Source organism: Notamacropus eugenii, chromosome 1 (assembly GCF_028372415.1).
Source record: "Notamacropus eugenii isolate mMacEug1 chromosome 1, mMacEug1.pri_v2, whole genome shotgun sequence".
NCBI lineage: Eukaryota > Metazoa > Chordata > Mammalia > Diprotodontia > Macropodidae > Notamacropus > Notamacropus eugenii.
Genome location: NC_092872.1, coordinates 43,865,622 through 43,879,176, shown reverse-complemented (window position 1 = coordinate 43,879,176; position 13,555 = coordinate 43,865,622). Strand labels below are relative to the sequence as shown.

The following is a 13,555-nucleotide window of genomic DNA, read 5'->3' as shown; positions in this document are numbered from 1 at the left end:
TATTCCTAGTTGGTTGTGTGTATGCTTCTCTCTCTCTCTCTCTTTCTCTCTCTGTCTCTCTCTGTCTGTCTGTCTCTCTCTCTGTCTCTCTCTCTCTCCGTCTCTCTCTCTCTCCACATCTCTCTCTCTCTCCATCTCTCTCTCTCTCTCTCCATGTCTCTCTCTCTCTCTCCATGTCTCTCTCTCTCTCTCCATCTCTCTCTCTCTCTCTCTCTCTCTCTCTCTCTCTCTCTCTCTCTCTCTCTCTCCCTGTGATTCTTTAGCTCTGTCTCTCTGTATCTATCTCTGTCTCTGTCTAAGGTCTTACACAGATAGGCCACAGAAAGGTTTTGGCAAAAATAATTCTTTGTCCAAAGGTCAGCAAGAGCTGTCCCTTAGTTTGCTCATGTTCTACAAAGTGAGAAGACTGAACAAGAACCTTTTGAGGTCCCTTTTAGCTCCAGAGCAGTAATCCTATTATCTATATTTGTGTTCTAGATTCTAGGGTCTCTTCTTAACATTCAGTGTTCCCAGGTTCCTTAGAGTTCTAAAGGACCTTTCAGATCTAGCAATTTTAGCATTGTAAGTATTATGGCCTATAGTTTCTTCATGGGTTAATATCACATAGTTCTGTAGTTGTGAGACTGCCAGGCAGCTGCTTTCACTTCCAGGATCACACAATAAAGTAGTAGTAGTACCAAGAGAAGAACTCACTAGTTGTGTTTTTGGTTAACTATTCTACATTGGCTACCCATCTAAGACATAAAAACGATGAGATCTCACTCAAGACAGAAATGATAATAAGGTTTTTTACATATTACATTTATGGAAAAAAAGCTCATATATTTAACTGTGTATTTGAGTTTATTTTTTTTGTTTATTTATTTATTTTTAGTTTTCAACATTCATTTCCACAAAACTGAGTTCCAATTTCTCCCCATCTCTCCCCTCCCCCACCCCATAATGGTTTGCATTCTGATTACCTCTTCCCTCAATATGCCCTTCTATCACACCCCATCATTCCCTTATCCCCATCTTCTCTCTTTTCCTGTAAGGCAAAATAGATTTCTATACCCCATTACCTGTATTTCTTATTTCCCAGTTGTATGTAAAAACAATTCTCAACATTTGTTTCTAATACTTGAATTCCTAGCTCCCATCCCTACTGAGAAGGCAAGCAATTCAATACAGACTATATGTATGTGTCATTTTTCACAAGACTTTCATAATAGCCATGTTGTGTAAGACTAACTATATTTCCTTCCATCCTACCCTGTCCCCCATTTATTCTATTCTCTCATTTGACCTTGTCCCTTCCCCAAAGTGTTTACTTCTAATTACTCCCTTCTCCCATTTGCCCTCCCTTCTTTCATCCCCCTCACCCCACCCCACTTGTCCCCTTCTCTCCTACTTTCCTGTAGTGTTACACAGATTTTCATACCAAATTGAGTGAGCATGTTATTCCCTCCTTAAGCCGGATGTGAAGAGAGTAAGCTTCTCTCCTCCCTTTTCTCCTCCATTAAAAAAGTTTTGTCTTGCCTCTGTTATGAGTGATAATTTGCCCTATTCCATTTCTCCCTTTCTCCTCCCAATATATTCCTCTCTCATCTCTTAGTTTTCTTTTTTTTAGATATCATCCCTTCTTATTCAACTCAACATGTGCTCTCTGTCTATATGTGTGTGTGTGTGTGTGTGTGTGTGTGTGTGTGTGTAATCCCTCCAACTACCCAAATATTGAGAAAAGTCTCAAGAGTTACATATATTATCTTTCCATGAAGGAATGTAAACAGTTCAACTTTAGAAAGTCCTTTATGATTTTTCTTTCCTATTTGCCTTTTCATGTTTCTCTTGATTCTGGTGTTTGAAAGTCAAATTTTCTACTCAGTTCTGGTCTTTTCATCAAGAATACTTGGAAGTCCTTTATAGCATCGAATGACATTTTTTTCCTCTGAAGTATTATACTCAGTTTTGCTGGGTAAGTGATTCTTTGTTTTAATCCCAGTTCCTTAGACTTCTGGAATATCATATTCCAAGTCTTATGATTGCTTGATGTAGATGCTGCTAGATCTTGTGTTATCCCTATTGTATTTCCACACTACTCTAATTGCTCTTTTCTAGCTGCTTGAAATATTTTCCTCTTGACCTGAGAACTCTGAAATTTGACTACAACATTCCCAGGACTTCCTCTATTCTAGTCTCTTTCAGAAGGTGATTGATGAATTCTTTCAATATTTATTTTTCCCTCTGGTTCTAGAATATCAGGGCAGTTTTCCTTGATAATTTCATGAAAGATGATGTCTAGGCTCTTTTTTTGATCATGGCTTTCAGGTAATCCCATAATTTTTAAATTGTCTCTCCTGGATCTATTTTCCTTGTGAGTTGTTTTTCCAATGAGGTATTTCACATTATCTTCCATTGTTTCATCCTTTTGGTTTTGTTTTGTAACTTCTTGGTTTCCCATAAAGTCATTAACTTCCATCTGTTCCATTCTAATTTTTAAAGAACTTTTTTCTTCAGTGAGCTTTTGAACCTCCTTTTCAATTTGGCTAATTCTGCTTTTGAAAGCATTCTTCTCCTCATTGGTTTTTTTTGGAACTCTTTTGCCAATTGAGTTAGCCTATTTTTAAAGCTGTTATTTTCTTCAGCATTTTTTTGGGGTCTCCTTTAGCAAGGTGTTGACTTGCTTTTCATGATTTTCTTGCATTCTCATTTCTCTTCCCAATTTTTCTTCCTCCTCTCTGACTTGATTTTCAAAATCCTTTTTGAGCTCTTCCATGGCCTGAAACCATTGTATATTTATTTTGGCAGCCTCTGATGGTAAGCATTGTTCTTCCTTATCTGAAAGGATGGAAAAAAACACCTGTTCACCAAGAAAGTAACTTTCTACAGTCTTATTTTTCCCGCTTTTTTGGACATTTTCCCAGTAAGTTATTTGGCGTTTGAGTCCTTTGTCAAGAGGAGGATACACTCTGGGGACTTGGAAGCTCATTTCCTCCAAGGTGGCACAATCAAGGGAAAGAGTTTACTCCTCTCCTGGTCTGCACACTGGTCTAAGAACAACAAAAAAACTTTTCTTCCTAGAATCTGCCAATAGTAGAATTCCCACTCCATAACCACCTTCAGTTCTGCCATGCCCCAGGCTCAAGGCTGAGATTCAGATCAGCAGCTCAATTCCTCCAAGGGCTTTAGGAAGAGGACTCCACAAATCAACACTGCTGCTGCCACTGCTGCTGCCACTGCTTCCTGGGGCCAGGGCTAGGGGAGGACCCTGCTTTCTTGTCAGGTGCAAAAGTTTTCTCGCTGCCCTTTGAATTTGCCTTTGGCATTTCTGGGTTGAGGGATCTGAGAACTACTGCTGCGGCTGGGGATTCTTCCCCCAAGGCCTGTTCTGATCCTGTTCCTCCTGGTGCCACATGGCCAAGGCTGAGCTACACTCTGCTCCATGACCTATGTGATAGACCTTACCTTTTGGCCTCCCAGGCTACCTTAGGCTGGAAATCTCTTTCACTCTCTCGTTCTGTGACTTCTGCTGCTCGAGAATTTGTTGAGTGGCATTTTTTACAGGTATTTTATGAGCTGTGGGGGAAGAACTAGAGTTTGTGTGTTTTTCTATTTTGCCATCTTGGCTCCACCTGCCCCCCCCCCCCCCCCCCCCCCCCCCGCCATGTGTGAGTTTAAAGGAAAAGTAGTCATAAAAATCCCACCTCTAGACTGGGAAAGGCAAGGGAAAATAACAGACTTTTCTCTGATAAATTTAGAAAGACTTTATGAAAGAATGGTAACCTTAAACTACTTAAAGGATTGTATTATATGATGTCAGAGGATTTGAACCTATGAGTTGATTTTTTGAACCTGAGTACATTTATGTCTGTTAAATTTTACCTTGTTAGATACTGGTTTATTTTAAAATGTTGGCCTGAAATTGCACTGTGGTTATTAAGCCTCATTGAAAAGATGGTGATTATAAAAAGATGGTGATTATAAAAAGATGAAATGAATCCTCAAAGCCAGAACCACTAAGTAATCATCTCAAGTTCCTAAGTGGTGGTGGTCATGATGGCTATAGGAAGGGAGGTGTTCATGTGATAACCTGCTAATTGTTCTACTTCTAGCTCTATGCTAGGCCCGGTGTGTGTTGAGTGGTTGTTTTTTTTTTTAAAGTATATACATACATATATACAGTAAGATATCATCTAGGGGATTATCTTTGGTTTTAGGCACTGTATTTTAGGATGTATGTCAACTAATTAGAACACCTTCTGCAAAGGATGATCAAGTAAGTGAAGGGCCTGGTGACTTTGTCATAGAAGTATTACTTGAAGGAGCCAATGATGTTTATTCAGGAAAAAGGGAGAGAAAGTAGTTGTCTTTGTATATAGAAAGAGTAATAATAAGTTTATATTCTAGACAGGAGTAGGTAACCTGAGGCCTCAAGGCCACATTTGGCCCTCTAGATTCTTTGACTGAATCCAAACTTCATAGAACAAATCCCCTTAATAAAAGGATTTTTTCTGTAAAACATGGACCCAGTCAAAAGGTCACATCTAAGGACCTAGAAGGCCACATGTAGCCTCAAGGTCATAGGTTCTCCATCCATGTTAGAACATGAGTTTATATTTTATTTAATATATTTAAAAACATTACTCTAAGAAGGGATCCATAGGATTCACTACATACACATGCAAAAGATTAAGATCTGTGCCCTAGAAAACAGAGTTAGTACTAGTGAACAGAAATGTGATTTTTGACTCCATACAGGGTATCCCAAAAATCATAGGGCAGTTTAAAACTTTACGAAGCTTATAAAGTCTATAAAAGGAATTTTGCAGAACTCTCTAACAATGGAATGAACTGGCTCAGGAGGTAATGATCTTTTCAGCACTAGAAATATTAAAGGAGAGCCTGAATGAGTATTTGTGAAGGATGCTCTATCATCCTAATCTTTTAAGTTTATAATGTCAGAGTCATCTTTGACTCTTTGTTCCGTTTCTCCCACTCACTGTATTCAAATAGTTGACAGATACTCTCTATTATACCTTCACATCCATCTCTTCTATCCCCTCTCCACTCAAACAGTCACCCAAGTTAAAGCTTTACTCACTTTTCCCCTGTATTATTGTAATCACCTACTAATTGGTCTCTGTGCTCCCAACTTATCTCCTTGCCATTTCAAATTCTACACATCTTCTTGGAAAAACAAATATACAGTGGTTTTTATTGTCTCTAGTGTAAAACAACTTTCCATGTCAAAAAGAGGGGTTTGCATTTAGGCCTAAAGTTCATAGGGAGTCACTAGAATTTAAAGATCAAAGAAGTGACATGGATATTCCTGTACTTAAGGGACAGCTAAATGGCACAGTAGATTGAGCACAAGGCCTGGAGTCAGGAAGATGGAGTCCAAATGTGGCCTCAGATACTTAGTAGCTGTGTGACTCATGGCAAGTCACTCAACCCTGTTTGCTTCAGTTTCCTCAGAAAAAAATTGCAAACCGCTTAAGTATCTTTGCCAAGAAAACCCCCAATGGAGTCACAAACAGTCAGATGTGACTGAAACAACTGAACAAGAAATATCACTCTGGGAGCTGGAGAAGATCTTGTAAATAGAAGTGACAAGTAAGACAGAACAATTAGAAGATTGTTGTAATAGATAAGGCAAAGGATGATAGGAGCATGAACCAGGGTAATGGTTATATGAATAGAGGGAAAGGGATGAAGGAGAGAGATGTACTGGAAGTAGAATTGACAAAACTGGGTAATTTGTTGTCATAGTCTATGAGCTGTGATACTTAAGAAGTTTATATTCTATGTGGCAGGACAAGATTTATAGCACACCTAGAAAACAAGTTACTATTTGGACTAATGAAATTTCAGGTGAAGGAAAGATTACAATGAGTGGCCACAACACTCAGAACTTTTGATTAGCAAATTTTGACACCTAGGGAAATTCAGTAGGGATAGGGAGGGGGAGAGAGATCCAGAGGACACTACAAGGCCAAATGTAGGAAAATTTCCATATGAAGAATGAGGATGGAACAAAGTAGAAGAACACATTCAGAAGATGGCCATGGTGAAAGTATAGTCATCTGCTAACCTCATATTTTAACTAAAAATATTTTCACTAAGTATATATTAAGCTTATTTATTTCTGCTTCCTATGCACTATATATTTTAGCATCCTGGGGTGGAGTCCTAGTTGCCCCATTTTAGTTATAGCTCTTACAACAACTTTTTCAAATGTAACTCTGCTACGAGATCGAAAACCAGTCAAAAGACAGAACAAAAATGCAAGTCAAATACTTTACTGGCAGGAGATTTTCTTTGCAATCCCTTGAATATCTTCTAAGCTACCTTTCTGAACTACTACTGAACCCCTGTATGTTTTTTAATTATGCCTGTTCCCTTTGATGGTCTATTATCAAAAGAAGAAAGAAAAAAAAGTCTCAATTAAGAAGCTCAAATGAAATTGAGCTAAAGAAGTATCCAGAAATCCTCTTTTTGTTTCCTATTCTGAATGTGCTTGGTCTGTTCATGTTGGGCCACTGTTTTTTAGCCAATTTGGAAAATAGATTTTATGTTCATTAGCTTTGAAGTCAAGACCCCTTCTACCTGCTGCAAAGCTATTTGTCAAATCTCTCTCCAATGGGGATTTCCCACCATGAAACTTAGTTCTGTGTGACCCAAGAATTTTGCCTGGAATTAGTCATGTTTCACTACATCAGTATCGGTTCTGGCCAGGGTCATTTCTTTCCTGGCCATAGCAAAGGCTCTTGTATTGGCAGCTGAGAGGACTTTGTTTAAATAGTTTCATTTCAGTTGGCAGGGCTCTTCCTTTGCTAGGCCACCTTTTTTCCTCTTTTTTTTCTCTTTGCCAGAGGTTTATGCTCCTTGAGGTTTGCCTTGATTTAAGCTGTTGGATTGTAAAATACAGCTTGCTCTGATGCCTCGAGGGAACTTGGTGGAAAGACTGCTGGCAGCTGATTAGGTCAGAAATGCAGACATCTCAAACATACGTATTGACAATCCTTCTTGAAAGCAAAGAGCTTCCAGGCTTATTAGGGCTGCTGGAGTTTTCCGTATAGCTGCTGTGTCTAATGAGGAAATAGAAAGAGAGTTCAGGGAAGGACAGTATTTCTCTGTAAACCAGAAACCCAGTTCTCCCTAGCATAAAGAAGTGGCTGGTTTTCCCCCTCTGCAGGCAAAGTTGGTGCTCAGCTTTATGAAAAAAGAACTCTAGATGCTTCTTTCCAAAGATGAGCTTGAGAGACTGTGATGCACGACAGGACCTTGGAGAGTTCCTTTTTGAGCAGTCCAGCTTCTTAAAACTCCCAAGAAGGCATGTGCAAAAGGAAAAGTTCCCACTGGTTTATCCCCTCACCTCCTACTCCTAGTTTGTCCATGTCAGAGACTCAGATCAAATCCCAGTTTCTTCAGGAGAACTTTCCCCTCTCACCCAGTAGTAGCTAATGCTTTCCTCTCTCAGATTACCTTCCATTTATTTTAAATAATATTTTATTTTTTCCCAATTATGTGTAAAGTTAATTTAGCATTCTTTTTAAAATATATTTTTAATTTATAGAATAAAACAGGCATTTTCATAACATAGCACAATAAAAAAGATGATTGCTCATGAAACTGCAAATCTACTAAGCACAACTTCCTATTCCTTACAAATGTATAACAAAATAATCACAAAAGTTTTTTCCTTTTTTCTTCCCCTTCCCCTGCCCTAGACATGTCTACCATTAGATATAAATAGATGTGTGTATGTATGTATATATGTATGTATGTATGTAAATGTGTGTATGCATATATATATATGTAAAATTATTCTACACATACTTCTATTTGTCAGTTGTTTCTCTGGATGCAGATAGCATCTTTCTTCATATGTCCTTTATAGTTCATTTGGGTATGTATAATAGATAAAATAATTTATTCCCTCAAAGTCATTCTTAAAACAATATTGCTGTTACTGTATGCAATGTTCCTTTGAACTCATTTCATTCTTCATTATTTTGTGCGTCTTTCCATAATTTCCTAAAATCATTGGGCTCCTCATTTCTTATAGCACAGTAGTATTCCATCATAATGATAGACTACAACTTGTTCAGTCATTCACAATTGATGGACATCCCTGCAATTTCCACTTCTTTTCCACCACAAAGAAAGCTGCTACAAACATTCTAGAACATTTAGATTTAGCATTAATTTAATAATATTTATTTTCTTAAAAAATTTTTTGAGTTCCAAATTTTCTCCCTCCTTCTCTCACATCCCCCCCTCCCTCAGATGGTAAACTATTTGATATAGGTTATCCATGTTCAATAATGTAAACATATTACCATATTAGTCATGTTGTGAAAAAGACAGACACAAAGGGAAAAAATACACAGAAAAAAGTGAAAAATAGTATACTTCAATCTACATTCAGACTCCTTCAGTTCTTTCTCTGGAGGTGGATAGCATTTTTCATCATAAGCCCTTTCCTCCATTTATTTTGTATGTAGCATGTATATACTTTTACATGTAATGGTTTACAATTATTTACAACAGGGGTGTCAAACTCAGTGGGAATTGGGGTCATCATGCTACATAACGATCTCTGTGGGTCTCATATTATCTTAGAAAACCACATGTTAACATTACCTATGTTCTATTGCATTTTATTTATTTTTGTTAAATATTTTTCAATTACATTTTAATCTGTGAGTGTTAAGGGCTGCCTGTTTGATGCCTCTGATTTTCACATTGTGTTTCCCAATAACATGCATATTCCTTGAAGGTGGGAAATATTTTTGCCTTTCTTTGTATCTTGAATGCAGTACTTAGAACATATTTTTTGTTCAGTTCAGTCATGTTTGACTCTTTGTGATCCCATTTGCGATTTTGTTGGCAAAATACTGGAATGATTCGCCATTTCCTTCTCCAGCTCATTTTATGCATGAGGGAACTGAGGGAAGCAGGATTAGGTGACATGCCCAGGGTCACACAGCTTGTAAGTGTCTGAGGCCAGATTTGAACTCCAGTCTTCCTGATTCTAGGTCCAATATTCTATCCACAGAACCAGATAGACAACCACTTGAACAAAGTAAGTGTTTAGTAAATGCTTTTTGATTTATTGACTGAAGGTAATACCTTCATTTTACCCATTTAATTGAATTCTATAAACATTTACCAAATATCTATGATTTACAAAGCTTTTTTCTCAATGCTGGTCATACAGCATAGTGCTCTGGAACAGCAAGGCAAGTGTCAGAAGACATAGACTTTAATCACGACTCTGTTATTTATTACATGCATAACCTTGGGAAAGTAAATTTGTCTTTTATAGGCATCAGTTTCCACAGTTGTAAAATGAGCAGATTAGGCTAATAGAAGGGTTCCTGACATTTTCTGTGTTCTGGACTTCTTTAGTGGTCTGATGAAACCTATGGACATCTTTTCAGAATAATATTTTTAAATGTATAAAGTAAGATACATAGGATTATAAATGAAGCCAAGTATGTGAAACAGATATTTAAAAAATTTATTTTTAAAAAAGTAAATTCACAGACCCCAGCTTAAGAACACCTGATTAGATATTCTCTAACATTTTTTCCAGATCTAGATTCCAGGTAGATGAAACTCAATATAACTTTTCAGGTGCCTACAAGCTACCCTAATGTAGAGAAAATTTAGTGTCACAGATATGGTTATGGATTTGTGGTCAACAAGAGTAGGGTTTGAATGCCACCTCAAACACTTACTAGCTGTGTAACCCTATAGAAGTTATTTAAACTTTGTTTCATTGTTTTTAAAATAAATGAGAGTGATAGATTTCACAACCCCTATGGTCCTCTCTTAAGTCTATGCTTTTATAAAGATCATGCAAGGTAAAATATGATAGGGGCAAAGGGGACCTAGAAAATCTTAAGAAGAGAGGGAATACTTCTCAACTTGGGGCGTGAGTAAAGGCTTCAAAAAGAAAATGACATATGAACTGGTTTTGAAAGGAGAGACAGGTTTCTGCAGGCAGTGGACTTGAAGAACTGTGTTTGAGGCAAGTGGAACAGCCTATACAAAGGCACAAAATGAAAGACAGTAGGGTGAGACTGAGGGATGGAGAGTAACCCAGCTTGTCTGGGAGGAAGATTATGTGATGTGAAGGGGACGAGTACAAGATAAAACTGGTTGGGGCTTGATTGTACAATGACTTAAATATCAGGGAAAGAGTTTGTATCATACATAGATACAGATATACACATGTATAAGTGTGTATACATATAATTTTGTATATTTATATACACACATACATATGTATATATATACATATATACATATATACATATATATATATATATATACATGTACCCTGTAAACAAAATGGAACCTTGTAGTTAAGGGTTTAATGAAATACTTCCCCACAAAAAATCTGATCTCATTAAGCTAAAGAAAAGGGCCTTGAGAATAATAGGCTTCTAGGCAGCCAATCTTTCCAGAAATTCCCAAATCAGAATTGGAGGACAATATTTTCAACACCCTTTATCAATTATTTGACACCCTACCCAACCTTCAAGCCCTGAAATGCCTTCTTCTTCTTGAAGAAGACATGACTTGACTTTACCAGCTGGAAATGAACTAGCTCTTATCTGAATTTCAATAATTTTATTCTTATTATGGATTCATTTTATGTTAAATTAAAGGATGATATGACTTAGAACTGGCAGAGACCTTAGTGATTTCCTCCCTTATTTCACAGATTAGGAAATAGTTCCAGAAATGTGATATAAATTGTCATAGATCACATAGACTGTATCTATACCCTTCAATTAAAATCTGGTGTGTTTCATATTGCATCTATGGTATCTTCTCAGTGTTTCTGTGTGTGCATTAAGTGGCCATTGCTAGAATGCAGGTTTCTTGAAGGCAAGGATCAAGTATTGTGCATCTTTGTGTGTCCCTTGCGGCTTATCACAAGACTTTAAACATCCTAAACACTTAATCAATGTTTGCTTAGTTAATAAATTAGAATTAACCCTCAACATTAAATGGCTGAGACAAGTAATATACAAAGGAGACATCAGGTAACAAATGTACCAAGATGAGGAATTTTTTTTTAATTGTTGATTTTCTTTTCCCCTTTAGGTTCCAAATATTCTGCATCCCTCTGTTGGTTCTTGGATTGTATATTCTCAGCTTCTATTGTTGCAGGAATAAGACTAGCTTCTGGAAAGTCACTTAGATACACTCCATGAGGATATATGAGACTTAATCCCTCCTCTCAGCCATGAAGGAACGCACAGTGTGTAGGCATAACAGGATCACAGAGTGTTAGAGCTAAGACATACCAAAGACACTATCCAATACAATCCCTTTACTGTACAGATAAGGAATCTGAAGCCCAAAAAGGGAGGTGGTGTGTTCATAGTCATACAGTTAATAAATAGGAAAGCTTAAAATGGAACTTGGGTATTCTGACCAGAAATTAATTCACTGGAGCACTTCTGACCATGCCAATAGTTAAGCATGGGCGAAGAAGAGGCATATTAAAGACTCGTGGCCAATGCCTGAAAAGAAACTCTATTATTTCCTACTATAACCATCCTACATGATATTGGCCATCACTGAAATAGATTGGGTTTATAAGACACACCCAAGCAAGTTATTTTCTTCTTACAATCTCTGTCTGCAATTCTGATATTTTCCATCAGGTAGGCAATGGTATTGGTTCATCAATAACTTGCATTTATAGAATATAGGTTGCAAAATGTTTTACAGACATTATTTCATCTGACCTTCCCAATAGCTATGCCATGTAGGTAGGGCTGGCATTAACACTTTCATTTCAATCCGAAGTCCCCTAGCCATTAAAAAGCAGATCTTACTTTAAAATCTATGTTTTAGCCAAAAATCGTGTTCTTTCATGTTATGGCTTAGGCTTAGTGATGAAACTTATTTTGTACATAGTCAACTGAAATCTCAGATGAGCTTCCATATTGGAACATATTTTTCCATTACAAAACTCACTAAAATTCCAATATAAATTAATTGAATGTTAATTCCTTAAATTAACTAACATAATAACATAAAAGTGGAGGGAAATATAATATGGAGCAAAACATTTTTAAATGTAGCATTCAGATTGAAGTATATATTAAGCACTTAATGAATATCTCTTGAATTAACAAGCAATATTATGTAATTTACAAGAGAAAGGGACATTAAAGCTTGCCTAGTCCAAAATTCTCAATTGATAAATGAGGAAATCGAGGTTCTAGGAGGTGAAGCAATGTTCCCTAAGTCCCATAGAGAGAGAGAACAGTCTCTCAGAAGCAGTACATGGCTTTAAACTCAAGCGCCAGTTTAGAAATGCTTTTTACATTACACTTTGATATTACTTTCCATTTAATTTCATATGACCCCTTGCTGAGTTAGAATAATAGAATCTCAGATTTGGAAGGGACAATACATGTCATCTTCCTAAATACAAACCTGAGTATGAATTGCTATAAACCTATACAATAAAATCCTTCAGATGTATCAACCTACCCTCTTTACAAAGACAGAAAATTTATTATTTATTATTTAGTAGTTCCTAAGGCAGCATAGTACTCTAATTGTTAGGATTCTTTTCCTATTTATTTTGAACCAAATTCTACTTTGCAGATCCACACTTTCTTCTAATTCTGATCTTTGGGATCAAGAAGAGCAAGCCTAATCTCTCACATGAAATCCCTTTAGATAGTTGAAGATAGCCAATCTGGCTCTATCAAGTCTCTATTTCTTTATGCTAAACACCTCCAGTTGTTTCAACTGATCCTTAGTCAGTATAATCTCTATTATGCTCTCTAACATAGCCATCTGCCTCTGGACATGGCTAAGATCATCAATATCCTTCCTAAAATGTAACCTCTAGAACTTGACATTCTATCTTGGCTTTTAACTTTTGCCAATGTCCAGAGTTTCAAGGAATTGAATTTCCAGATTTGGAATCTGTATCTGCAGATTCAGCCCATATATGGGCATGCCACTTTTCTGAGAAATCATCAGATGATTTAGTTATTTTATTTATCAGAGCTAGACTGTTACTGCTCTTTCTTCTCTACATATACATCAACAAAAAGAACACCTTGTTGTCTCTCAAGATAATTACTTTTCTGAATTCTATCTTTCCCAAGTGACCCACTTTTGGTTAAAACAGACCAATAATAAGAAAAAGATAATATTATTCCTAATTCAATTAAAAGAGTACTGGACTTGGATTCAGAAGACTTGGGATTCAAATTCAACTCTTTTGCTCACTCTCTGTAATGATGGGCAAGTTTCTTAATTATTCTAGGTCTCAGTTTCCTCATCTATAAAATGAAAGGAAAGGATGGGGTATCTTCTCCAACCCTTTCCACCTCTAAATTTACAATGGCATGACTTATTCTAGAACACTACCTCACAATTAGGCTGCAGTTACCTGACTAACTACATTTCCAGTAATTTCAATCATTGAACTTATTGACCTTATGAGAGAGATCAAAATAGAAAGAAGATTGAACTTGTATTACTCCCATTTAATAGATTCAACAATTAGAAAAATATTTATCTA

General features: G+C 36.7%; 1 long non-coding RNA gene across 1 annotated transcript in view; it reads right to left on the bottom strand.

The window, feature by feature from the left end:
- Positions 1-6,132: 6,132 nt before the first annotated feature.
- LOC140522644 (uncharacterized) overlaps positions 6,133-13,555 on the bottom strand; it is a 66,838-nt gene continuing 59,415 nt past the window's right edge. The window contains exon 5 of the long non-coding RNA XR_011973360.1: positions 6,133-7,067. This is a non-coding gene — a long non-coding RNA (uncharacterized lncRNA). The remainder of the gene's footprint in view (positions 7,068-13,555) is intronic.